Below are 9570 nucleotides of genomic sequence, written 5' to 3'. Positions count from 1 at the left end.
GAATCTTTTTCAAACATATATTGCAAAAAAATATTTTTTTACACTACTTGAAGCACAACATCATACATTTAAGGTTCAACGATACAGCTGCAACAGGGCTGATAAATATTTACACCCGGTAGACATCCCCAATCCCACATTTCATTTTATTCTTGAGACAATATACATTACAAAGACTGTAACAATCTTTTAGTACAGTAAACACAAGTGAGAAAGTTCCCGAACAAGGCATGTTGGAAAGCCAGCAGTGCACAGAAAAAAACAAGAAGGAACAGAAAAACACAAAGAAAAACGTCATTTTCAAGAGAGCTTGAAGTTCCTGCATCCTTTTTGCACCGTCATGCTGTGGCCTCCTTCATTCAAGGATGTAGGATGAGCGAAAACGAATAAAACATAAATAAAGACGTCAAAAGAAACCTTTGGAAATGTAAAATGTGTATCCATGATTACAAGATAGTCCTGAAGAGATCCAATACGCCTGCGTCTTAGCTATTTCATGATTCTGTGAGCTAGACAGAAGTCATGCCAAGTAGCATGGCCTAGCTTTCGTGACATCGGCCCACAGCCCTGCACCCGGTGCGGCTGGGCGCAGCTGCGGGCGAGTGGGAGCGGCCGACCAGGCTGGGCGAGACTCGGCCTCGAGCGCCACCCACCGTCCTCCCAGTGAGCGCAGGCTTTTGCAGGGAAAAAATGCGTTCGCTTTTGGCTCTCTGCTTTGCCTGCTTTGCAGGCTGCCTTCTGCTATTGGCGCGTTTCCGCTTTGATTTTTGTGTTCGGGAAAGATCTCTTGAGTCTATGTTTAATCAGACCACTCCCGGGTGGATGCAGCCACCCAGGCGCGCTGGCTTCCTGGATACAGCAGGGTTGCCCACCTGCCAAGCCCGTGCCCGTGCCCGTGCCCGTGCCGTGCTATGCCACTGCATGGGATGACAAAGTGGGGGGATCCATGGTGGGATCAGCTTGTGCAAAAAGAACAACTTCGCTCGTCACTTTCCAATGCCACCGAACAGCTCAAGGGCGGGGCGGGACACCACGGAAACAAGGACGCACAAAGCCCCACCGGCCCCAGAAGCAGGCCCCAGACACAGAGACCCCCCCCACCCCACCGCACACGGATGGCAAGAACAAAACACGGATTTCAGAGATGCCGTCCAGGCACAGAGAGGAAGGAGCAAAGGCAGACGAGCTCGGCTCACCCGGTGCATTGAGAGACTGCAAAGAGGAATGCAAGCTCATCTGGTGGGGCGAGGACCGGAAATCAAAGTAGGATCGCCCGGGGAAGCTGGGTTGTAGATTAAGGGTGGAGGAGAAAGGACTCATTCTACGCAGCGGCAATCTTTCCGAAGGCACTGGAAAAGGGAGGGTCTGTTCTTCTGAATCTGTGTCTAAATGCAAGATCAATGCACACTAGAGATCAGACATCTGCTACCTTCCCGCGGCCTGTTCCCCAAGACCAGCCGGAACAGGGCGTCCACACCAAGCACCATCCACCCCACCAGGCTGGGGTGGGCCTTCCCAGCAGGCCAGAAGAACCCACAACCATCATTTCCCCCAGTTTTGAAGTGGTAGTAAAATATTTTGAAAGGCTCCCTTTTACCGAAGTCAATATTTTGAGTGAATTTAGAAATTTTGGAAATAAAATGTTACTCATTGATGACCATGAGATTAATACCTTAATCCCTTCAGTGACCCTGGAAAAGAGCCCCATGCACAACCGAGAGAGTGTCTGCTGGGGAGGTGCCGACTGTGACAAGCCCTTTGCCCTTCCACAGCGTCCCATTTCTTGCCTTCATCACATATTTCCCTGTTTCTAAATAGGTAAGACTAGCACCCTAAGACTTGATCTTTTGTTTTTGTTTTTGTAAAATCATTTTATTAGGGGCACATACAACTCCTATCACAATCCATACATACATCAACACATTTGTACAGTCATTGCCCTCATCATTCTCAAAACATGTGCTCTCCACGTAAGCATGAGCTCCTCCAGACTTGATCTTTAAACAGGAGTGGAAATGGAAGATAGTTTAAGGTAGACAGGGAAGGAGTCTGACCTTTATTTCTGAACTATGATCAGACTCCAGGGAGTTCCCCTGAATCTCTCTGGTTCTCTAATGGTAAACAGACCTGGGCAGTGGGAGGTGCATCAGTGGCACACACACACACACACACACACACACACACACACACACACACACCCCTGTGTATTTTCAGATGGCCAGATTTGGCATGACTCTCCATCTCATGTTCAATTCCCCCTTGAACTTGCTTGGGCATTAGAGGAGTGTATGAGTTAGTCTCTCAGAACTATAGAAGCACTCCTTTCGGTGGCATAAGCAGCAGCTGATTCCGTGGTCTGGCCAGAGATGGATCAGCACATCACCAAGTGGTATCTTCTTCAAACGCAGCTTAATAGAAACCATCCTTTAGGAAATCCAGTTGGCCTGATGGGAACATGCCATGACTAAAACCACAAAGGAGCTTTCTTCCCATTGGAAAAATAATTTTGTTTTGGTGCTGTGGGAGGTTTTCTCTGGGAATACTTTTCTGGTTACTCTGCCACTCTTTGTTGAACACACCTTTATTTGGTCAAAACGTTGGTCTCTGTGTACCTGAGCAAACATACCTGGAGTGCATGTTCTGGAACACGATCCTATTTATGTGCTCAAAACAAAAGCACTGGCAGGTTCTCATTTACTACTGCTGAGAGTCAGTCTCCTTTTCACATCTGAACTAATAATATTACTGTTAGTTGTTCAGAGTTAGATGCATTCTTAGGTTTTTTTAAAAGAAAATCATAAAACATATATTAGAGAAAAGGAATGACCATTTATGGAACTGAAAGTCTGTGTTCCCAACAAAATTACATTCATATTTTCTTCTATTTTAACATCATGTAGTCTTAATGACTTGACATGGATCTGATAGTTTCTTTGTTCAGAAATGACATGTTATAATTATTAAGGTGGAAAACAGCCTTTTGATTTAATGGAAATATTTGAAATACAACAGCTCAGCATCACAAACTATGTGAGTTTCTTTTAGTGGGAAAAGGCATTTACACCGATATTTACATGTCAGTAATATATATATAATATATGTATTTAATCAACAACAATTTTCTTGGAAACGTATTTTTAACCTGGCAGTAATAATGAAGTCAAATGCACGTTGCTTTACAAATGAAGGGAAAGAACATCTACAGTAAGATGCGTTTCGGAGGGGTTGGAATCCCCAAGCAGGTAGAAAGCACTGGAGGAGGAGATAGGACTTACTCTAGCCCTTGAGGAATGTACAATCCCAACATGAAAGGTACTCACCATTTCCTATTATCAGCACCAGAGAGAAGAATTTATAGCCAGGGATGGCATCACTTTGCAGGGTGGGCTCTGAGGGCAGCTACAGTTATTTATGACTGTTATAGATTTTAGGATGTCCCCCACCCCCCAATTATGTGTGGTAAATCTTAACCTCTATGTCTGAGGTTCTCATTCCATCATGCTAATGCGGCAGGAGTAGTGTAGGCTGTATCCTGAGCCCTATTCCTTGGTGCTGTAATAGAGATTAAATGAGCAGGGAGGTGCCAAGCCACGTGAAGATCAGCGGGAGCAGATGCTCAGAAGACACAAAGACCTTCCTTCAGAACCATCGGAGAGAGAAAGCCTTTCCCTAGAGCAGGTCCCTGATTTCAGACTTCTAGCCTCCTAAACCTCGAGAGAATAAAATTCTGTTTGTGAAAGCCATTTACAGTGCAAGGGGGGGAAGGCAGAGGGGGCATTTCCTTTTATAGCGGCAGTAGTTAACTAACACAATGGTGCTACCAAGTGACAGGGAAGTGGTTAGTGCCTCTCCTTTTATGGGGATCCTTTGTTTCCTGATGGTGCCCCCTTTCTTGACTCCTCTCACTCATGTAATACGCCCTTAAGTTAGGCGAGTTTATTTCCTGTCCACATTATCCAGCCAGGTGTCCCTCTCTTGGAGTTTTCTCCTACCCATCCCCAACAACCCAGGTTCTTACCCCATTTTCTTTAAGCAACCCCTAAAATAAATAAGTAAAATCAATCCTAGTTTGTGGTAAAATGGATAACAGGAGTGATAACACTTTTACCTGGTCTCAGTCTGACTAAACAAGCTATTTTCCCTGTACACATTTCCTCATGGGTACATAGAGCAAATGTTTGGGCAGTTGCCTATAGATCATCCAGGGCATTTGATATTGTCCTAGATTGCACAAGTGTTGGAAGGAAAGGACCCAACATCTGAGAAACTTCCACTTACAGTCCTCAGTGATGAGAATTCATCACTCATGAGCATCTCCTTCTGCCTTGTGGCGTTATCAGTCTCCTGCTCTGGATAGACTTCTGTGGGAGCTCCACTCATCAATGGTAGCTTCACTATTTGGGCCACGCAGAACACATCACCACTTCTTCAAATACTTGAAGACGGTCGCCCATCTGCTTTGCATCTTGTATTTTCTGGATTAAATGGAAACGATTTCCAACCTTTCCTCTTTCAAATCCTCCACTCTCCCAGTCATGCCCCTCTAGACATGGTGACCGGCCTGAGCCAAGGGCAATAGGATCATAACAAGAACAGCCTCCTCCTCCTCCCTGGTTTAGACAGATTGCACCAACTCACATTGAGCATAGATACAGCTACCCAAGTGTGTATTCCTTGTTTTCCCTCTGAAACACAGTTACGGAGATGCAGATCTTTTATATTCTATTAAGAAGAAGGGATGTTTTGCCCCCCCCCCCCAATAGTTATGGTACAGGACTATGGTTTAGGTCACGACTATTTTCCAGGGTGAATATTATTAATTTTAAGCGTATAGATTCTTAGATGAAGACAAGCTGCTACTTGAGAGATTTAAAAAATTTTCCCATCACGCTTCCTTGCATGCAGTGATCCTGCCTAGCCAAAGAGTTCTCTGCTCAGTGGAAGCAGGTTAGTAGGGAGGACGAGTGAAGGACAGCATGTCAGTAGCTCTGTAACTCTGGGGTGAGGACTGTGTTCCTAACTGAGGTGTGTCAAGAAACCTTTTCAGTTACTCTGTCAAAGTTCATTATTATCCTGTCACCCGTGCTTGGACTTCGTTCCCTTCCCACTTGGGATGGGCTCGATTCAGGAGTAGGGCCTACAGGATGGCAAAGGCCTCTAGTTAGCAGAAGCAACCAGGAGCAACCAAAGCAAAAGACCGACCTAGGGACCACATGAATTATTTACTGACTTTTGGGTTTTAGGAAGAAAAGAACTAGGTAGGTGGTTTGTTTCTGTTTGGCTCACTCATAGTTCTTTTAGCTAACACTCACTAACTACCTACCAGGTGCTAGACATTGCAATAGAACTGAGCAGTTGGGAAACATGAGGCTGGCGGGGAGCTGACTATAAGAAAAAAGAATTCAGAGAAAATCTGTGTTCTATGTGACTGATTGGGTTTTACTGCTATGACTGTAACTTCTTGGTGGATTCCAGCAGGCACAAAGTACGAAAGCTTCCTTATAAACCATTTTGATATGTTGAAGATATTTTAAAACGCAGTCTTTAAGGGGTATTTCTAGATCTCAGGTTAGAGGAACGTTAGAGTCAAAGAGGAAGAGGAAGCCGACAGTTGTTCCTGTACACCAATGTGTACAGGTAGACGTCTCGGTTGTCTCCCAGCCCAGTAATGTACAACGTCACCAGTTAAGCAGTCCAACAAGATGGTTGCAATTCAGAGCATAATAAAGCAAGACACGTCCCCAGAATTTACACAAGCAGTGTTATAGATGGCTTTCTGTCTAATTATAAAGCAGCTGTTAAATGCTTGGCTTTTGTTAGGAAGATTTAAGAAGAAACAAAGGAATGCGTTGAAGAAGGGGGTTGAATTTCCTAAAACGATCTATGAATTTCCTTAAATGATCTAATAAGCAGCCCAAATCACAATGATGTCCAACTGGTACATAATTTTCAGCAAAAGGCGGTATTTTAAGTGTCCTTAAGTCTGGCATTAATTGCAGTTGAGAAGCGAGGAATAGATCTGTTTTGAAAACCCCCTTTTAAAAGAAGCAGTGAACCAGCCCCTGCACCCCTCAGAGTGCTGCACATGTCCTCATCAGTGCTCCACTCCAGTGTCCAGGGCTAGAGCCTCATCTCAGTGGAGCTTCCACTGGAGGAAGGAAGCCTTCCCGTATTAAATACATCCCAGGGGACTGCCTCATCCGTCGTGTGCCACCTGAAAGCTGTACTCCCCAGAATGAAAAATAGGTTTCTGGATCCATTTTGGTTCTGTGGAAACATTCAGAAATTTCCCTGGGATACCATGCATCTTATCAAAGCCAAAAGGAACAAGGCATCTCTCCTCCCTGGGTTTTGCAAACATTTGCCTACATTTGGCCAGGTTTGACTTAGGCACCTGGAGAATTTTTGTCCTGGAAATCGGTGTTCCTCTCACTAAGTACATTGGGGGTGGGGGGTGGGGGAGACCCGAATAACAAAGAGCAAAGCAGAAGGAGGCATAGAAAACATTATCTTCCTTGGGCCATATACCTTTGACAGTGTCACTGGCAAAGGGTTCAGGCTCGTGAAGAGTCTTGGAGGAGGCAAGAGGTTATCCAACGCCGATTCATAGCAATTTCTGAAATAGTTCCCAGTGTTCAGCAGTCATCTTGAAGAGCAAAGCATCAAGGAAAATCAGAAGATACTAATTGGAAAAGATGCAGAAGTTACCTGATCTAAGTCCATGAATTTAGAGGCAAGAAAACTGAAGTTCAGAGATGCCAAACGACCTATCCAAGTCACACTGCCAGGTGTGGTGGAACAGGAGTGGGGTCCAGGCCAGGTGAATTGATTACTGGATAAAACAAGGCCACTGCTGCTCTTTTGTGACCTGGCATGTGTAAAAGAAAAGGCTCATGTCCCAGGTCATGAGGCACATATCTAATGGTCTCAGGGATGATGAGGGCTTGTTTAGGTGAACCGATATTATGGCCACAACTCCAAACTACATTAAAGAGGAATCTTTTCATTCCTAGGGTAGTTCAATAGAGTAGTTAACACACGGCCTCTCCTACTTTGAAATCTCGGCCCATTGGGGTTGATGGGAGGTCTGACGGTACTGTAGGTTGAGCCTGCAAGATTAGTGGTTCAAATCCACCAGCTGCTCATGGGGTAAAGATGAGGCTGTCTGCCCCTATAAAGATCCACAGTCCTATGAAGCAGTTCTGCTCTGCCCTAGAAGGTCATTGTAAGTCTGAATGGACTCGATGTAGTGGTTTTGAGGGCAGATATAAAGGAGCCCTGGTGATGTAATGGGTAAGCAGTTAGCCGCTAACTGAGAGGTCGGTGGTTCTAACTCACCAGCTATGGGAGGGAAATGTGGTAGTCTACTTCTGTAAAGAACACAGTCATGGAACTCCTCTGCCCTGTTACATCACTGCGAGTCAGACTCAAGGTGTGCAGTGATTATGAATGAGTGAAAGGGCTTCCTTTCCATGGCCCATTCAGGCAAGTGCTTAACGTCTGTGTCTTGCATACAGCTTTTGCCATTACACAGCTACCCCTTCTCCATGGGGTCCTTCCCCTCCTTCCCTGGGAAGCCTCGGCTGCCCAGCAAGGTGTGCCAAACACTGTATTGCCTCCTAGCCTCTGCCGCCAACACCGTGAGGGGGCTTCAAAAAGTCTGTCGGAAAAATTCTGTGACCTTTTAATCCCATTTTCCCATGAAATTTTAGAAGTCTCCCCATATAGTGTGATTGTTTATTTAATGCTCTCTCCCTTTGACTCTCACTAAGAAAGTGAAACATTCTGTTCGAGTAGAAAGCTAAAACAGGTCACCCCCCCCACCCAGGCAACAAACTAAGCCCAAACCTCCGAAGTAAATCCTTCCCCAAACGGTAGAAACAAGACCAACACGGATAAAGTATCAAAGCTCCGTTCATCGTGCTCCCCCTCCCTGACTGCTAAATAATAGAAGAGAGTTAATTCTTTCGTTCTGTGACCTTTCTCTGGCGACAGATCAGCTATTTTCTAATAAGCGAATCGTTAAGGTTTTTCTTGCTTCTTAAATCTCGTCTCACCATTGGAATGATTTAGAATGAGGGAGAAACAAATAGAACAAAACAAAGTTGTGGAGAAAGTATGTGTGTGAACTTTATTTCATTATGAGAAAATCACTTCTGTGCAGTAACAGACGGATCTACACGATGTTAAGGATTTGCTTTTTGTATCCAGAGACATACCTTATATTTGTACACAATATATAAAACTCATGGCGGACATGGATCTCTATGGTACAGTTTCTTTGTCGGAAGAGGACTTGCTCCGTTAGTTTCATTTGAAACTGACACCCAGTTCTGTGAGTGTACTTCCCCTCTTATAATTTATTAACTTCGACCCCACAATCTTAGGAACAATTAAAGACACTGGGAAACTACATCCGCCTGCAGGGTGAAAGGAGAGACATCAGTGCTCAGGCTGCTGTGCTAAAAACCGAGAGGAGCAGAGAAGCACGGTTTCTACGATGTACTATTATGAACAGAAATAGTTTTCTCATACGTCTGAGGCCACAGATCAACAACAGGGCTGCAACGTGTCTGCCTGGTCTCCTGGCACCGCGCATCATGCTTCCTTCCGTCAAACCGCTTTGGGCCCACGTGTGGAATGAGGCTGTCCCCACCGAGCGCCTCCTGCATTGCAAATGGCAGGGCTCAGAGAGGGCTGTGGCCCGGCACGTCACGTGCTCTCGAACTGGCCGGCCAGCCCAGAGAGGAGAGGACACAATGATAATTCCGGAAGAGGCTCGAACTGTGGTGTCGCTGTACCCGAATGGAAATAGGTCAGGTGGGCATGCTCCCTTTCACACATTCGGCTTTTTTAACGGCATCACTCCCAGACTTCTGCCTGCTCCCTAAAGCACCGTTTCCTCAGCCAGAGGCCTGCCAGCCTCCCGGTGGGATTCTACATTGTGCTTGTTTTTAACCATGTGGACCGTTTTAGGGGTGACTGGCCCCTGATGAGGTGCGTAGTGAGTAAGGGAAACATGCCACCGCAGTTTGTTTCAGCTAACGTGTTGTTGACCTAGGACAGAACCAACAGCCTGGGCTCTGCGGGGGTGGGGGGTGGAAGGGTTATGGAACATGCCAGTGGAGAGGGGGTGATGTCTATGAAGGATGTCACACCCAGGGGGTCTGCAAATGCTCTGGCACCAGCCACCAAGACCTCTTCGCAAGTTTAACGTCACGTGTTGCTCTTACAATACAAATGCTAGCCGCCTTAGGGGTTATGCCTGGCCATCAAATTCAAGCCCTTCTTCTGAGCTGGATGGATCACTTGTCTTTGATGACCCACACATTTTCGGTAGGGCCAGCACGGGCAAGTTCTTGAGGGATTTACTTGGCTCGGTGGCCCCAGGCCGCCTAACAAAGCCTAGAGGGATGGGCAAAGATGAGACGGGCGAGGTAATGCAGAGTAGCGGCTCTTCCTGTGAGGTGCCCACAGGAAGGCTCGTCCTGCGCTCGCCAGTGTGGGCTTTGGGCATGCGATGGAAGTGGTCCGTGGGTGCTTAAGCCAGGAGTGGCCCACAGGACCCCC

General features: G+C 46.1%; 1 protein-coding gene and 1 long non-coding RNA gene across 3 annotated transcripts in view; both read right to left on the bottom strand.

Annotated features, from left to right (window-relative positions):
• The window catches only part of LOC123521413, a 2831-nt gene extending 1577 nt beyond the window's left edge, over window positions 1-1254 (bottom strand). The window contains exon 1 of the long non-coding RNA XR_006679856.1: window positions 1197-1254. This is a non-coding gene — a long non-coding RNA (uncharacterized LOC123521413). The remainder of the gene's footprint in view (window positions 1-1196) is intronic.
• The window catches only part of TRIM9 (tripartite motif containing 9), a 132748-nt gene that overhangs the window by 10748 nt on the left and 112430 nt on the right, over window positions 1-9570 (bottom strand). The gene's annotated exons all lie outside the window — the stretch shown is intronic.

Source organism: Echinops telfairi, unplaced genomic scaffold (assembly GCF_000313985.2).
Source record: "Echinops telfairi isolate 266 unplaced genomic scaffold, ASM31398v2 ScPeMD7_18;HRSCAF=68, whole genome shotgun sequence".
Taxonomy (NCBI): domain Eukaryota; kingdom Metazoa; phylum Chordata; class Mammalia; order Afrosoricida; family Tenrecidae; genus Echinops; species Echinops telfairi.
This window is presented reverse-complemented; position numbering and strand designations above follow the sequence as displayed.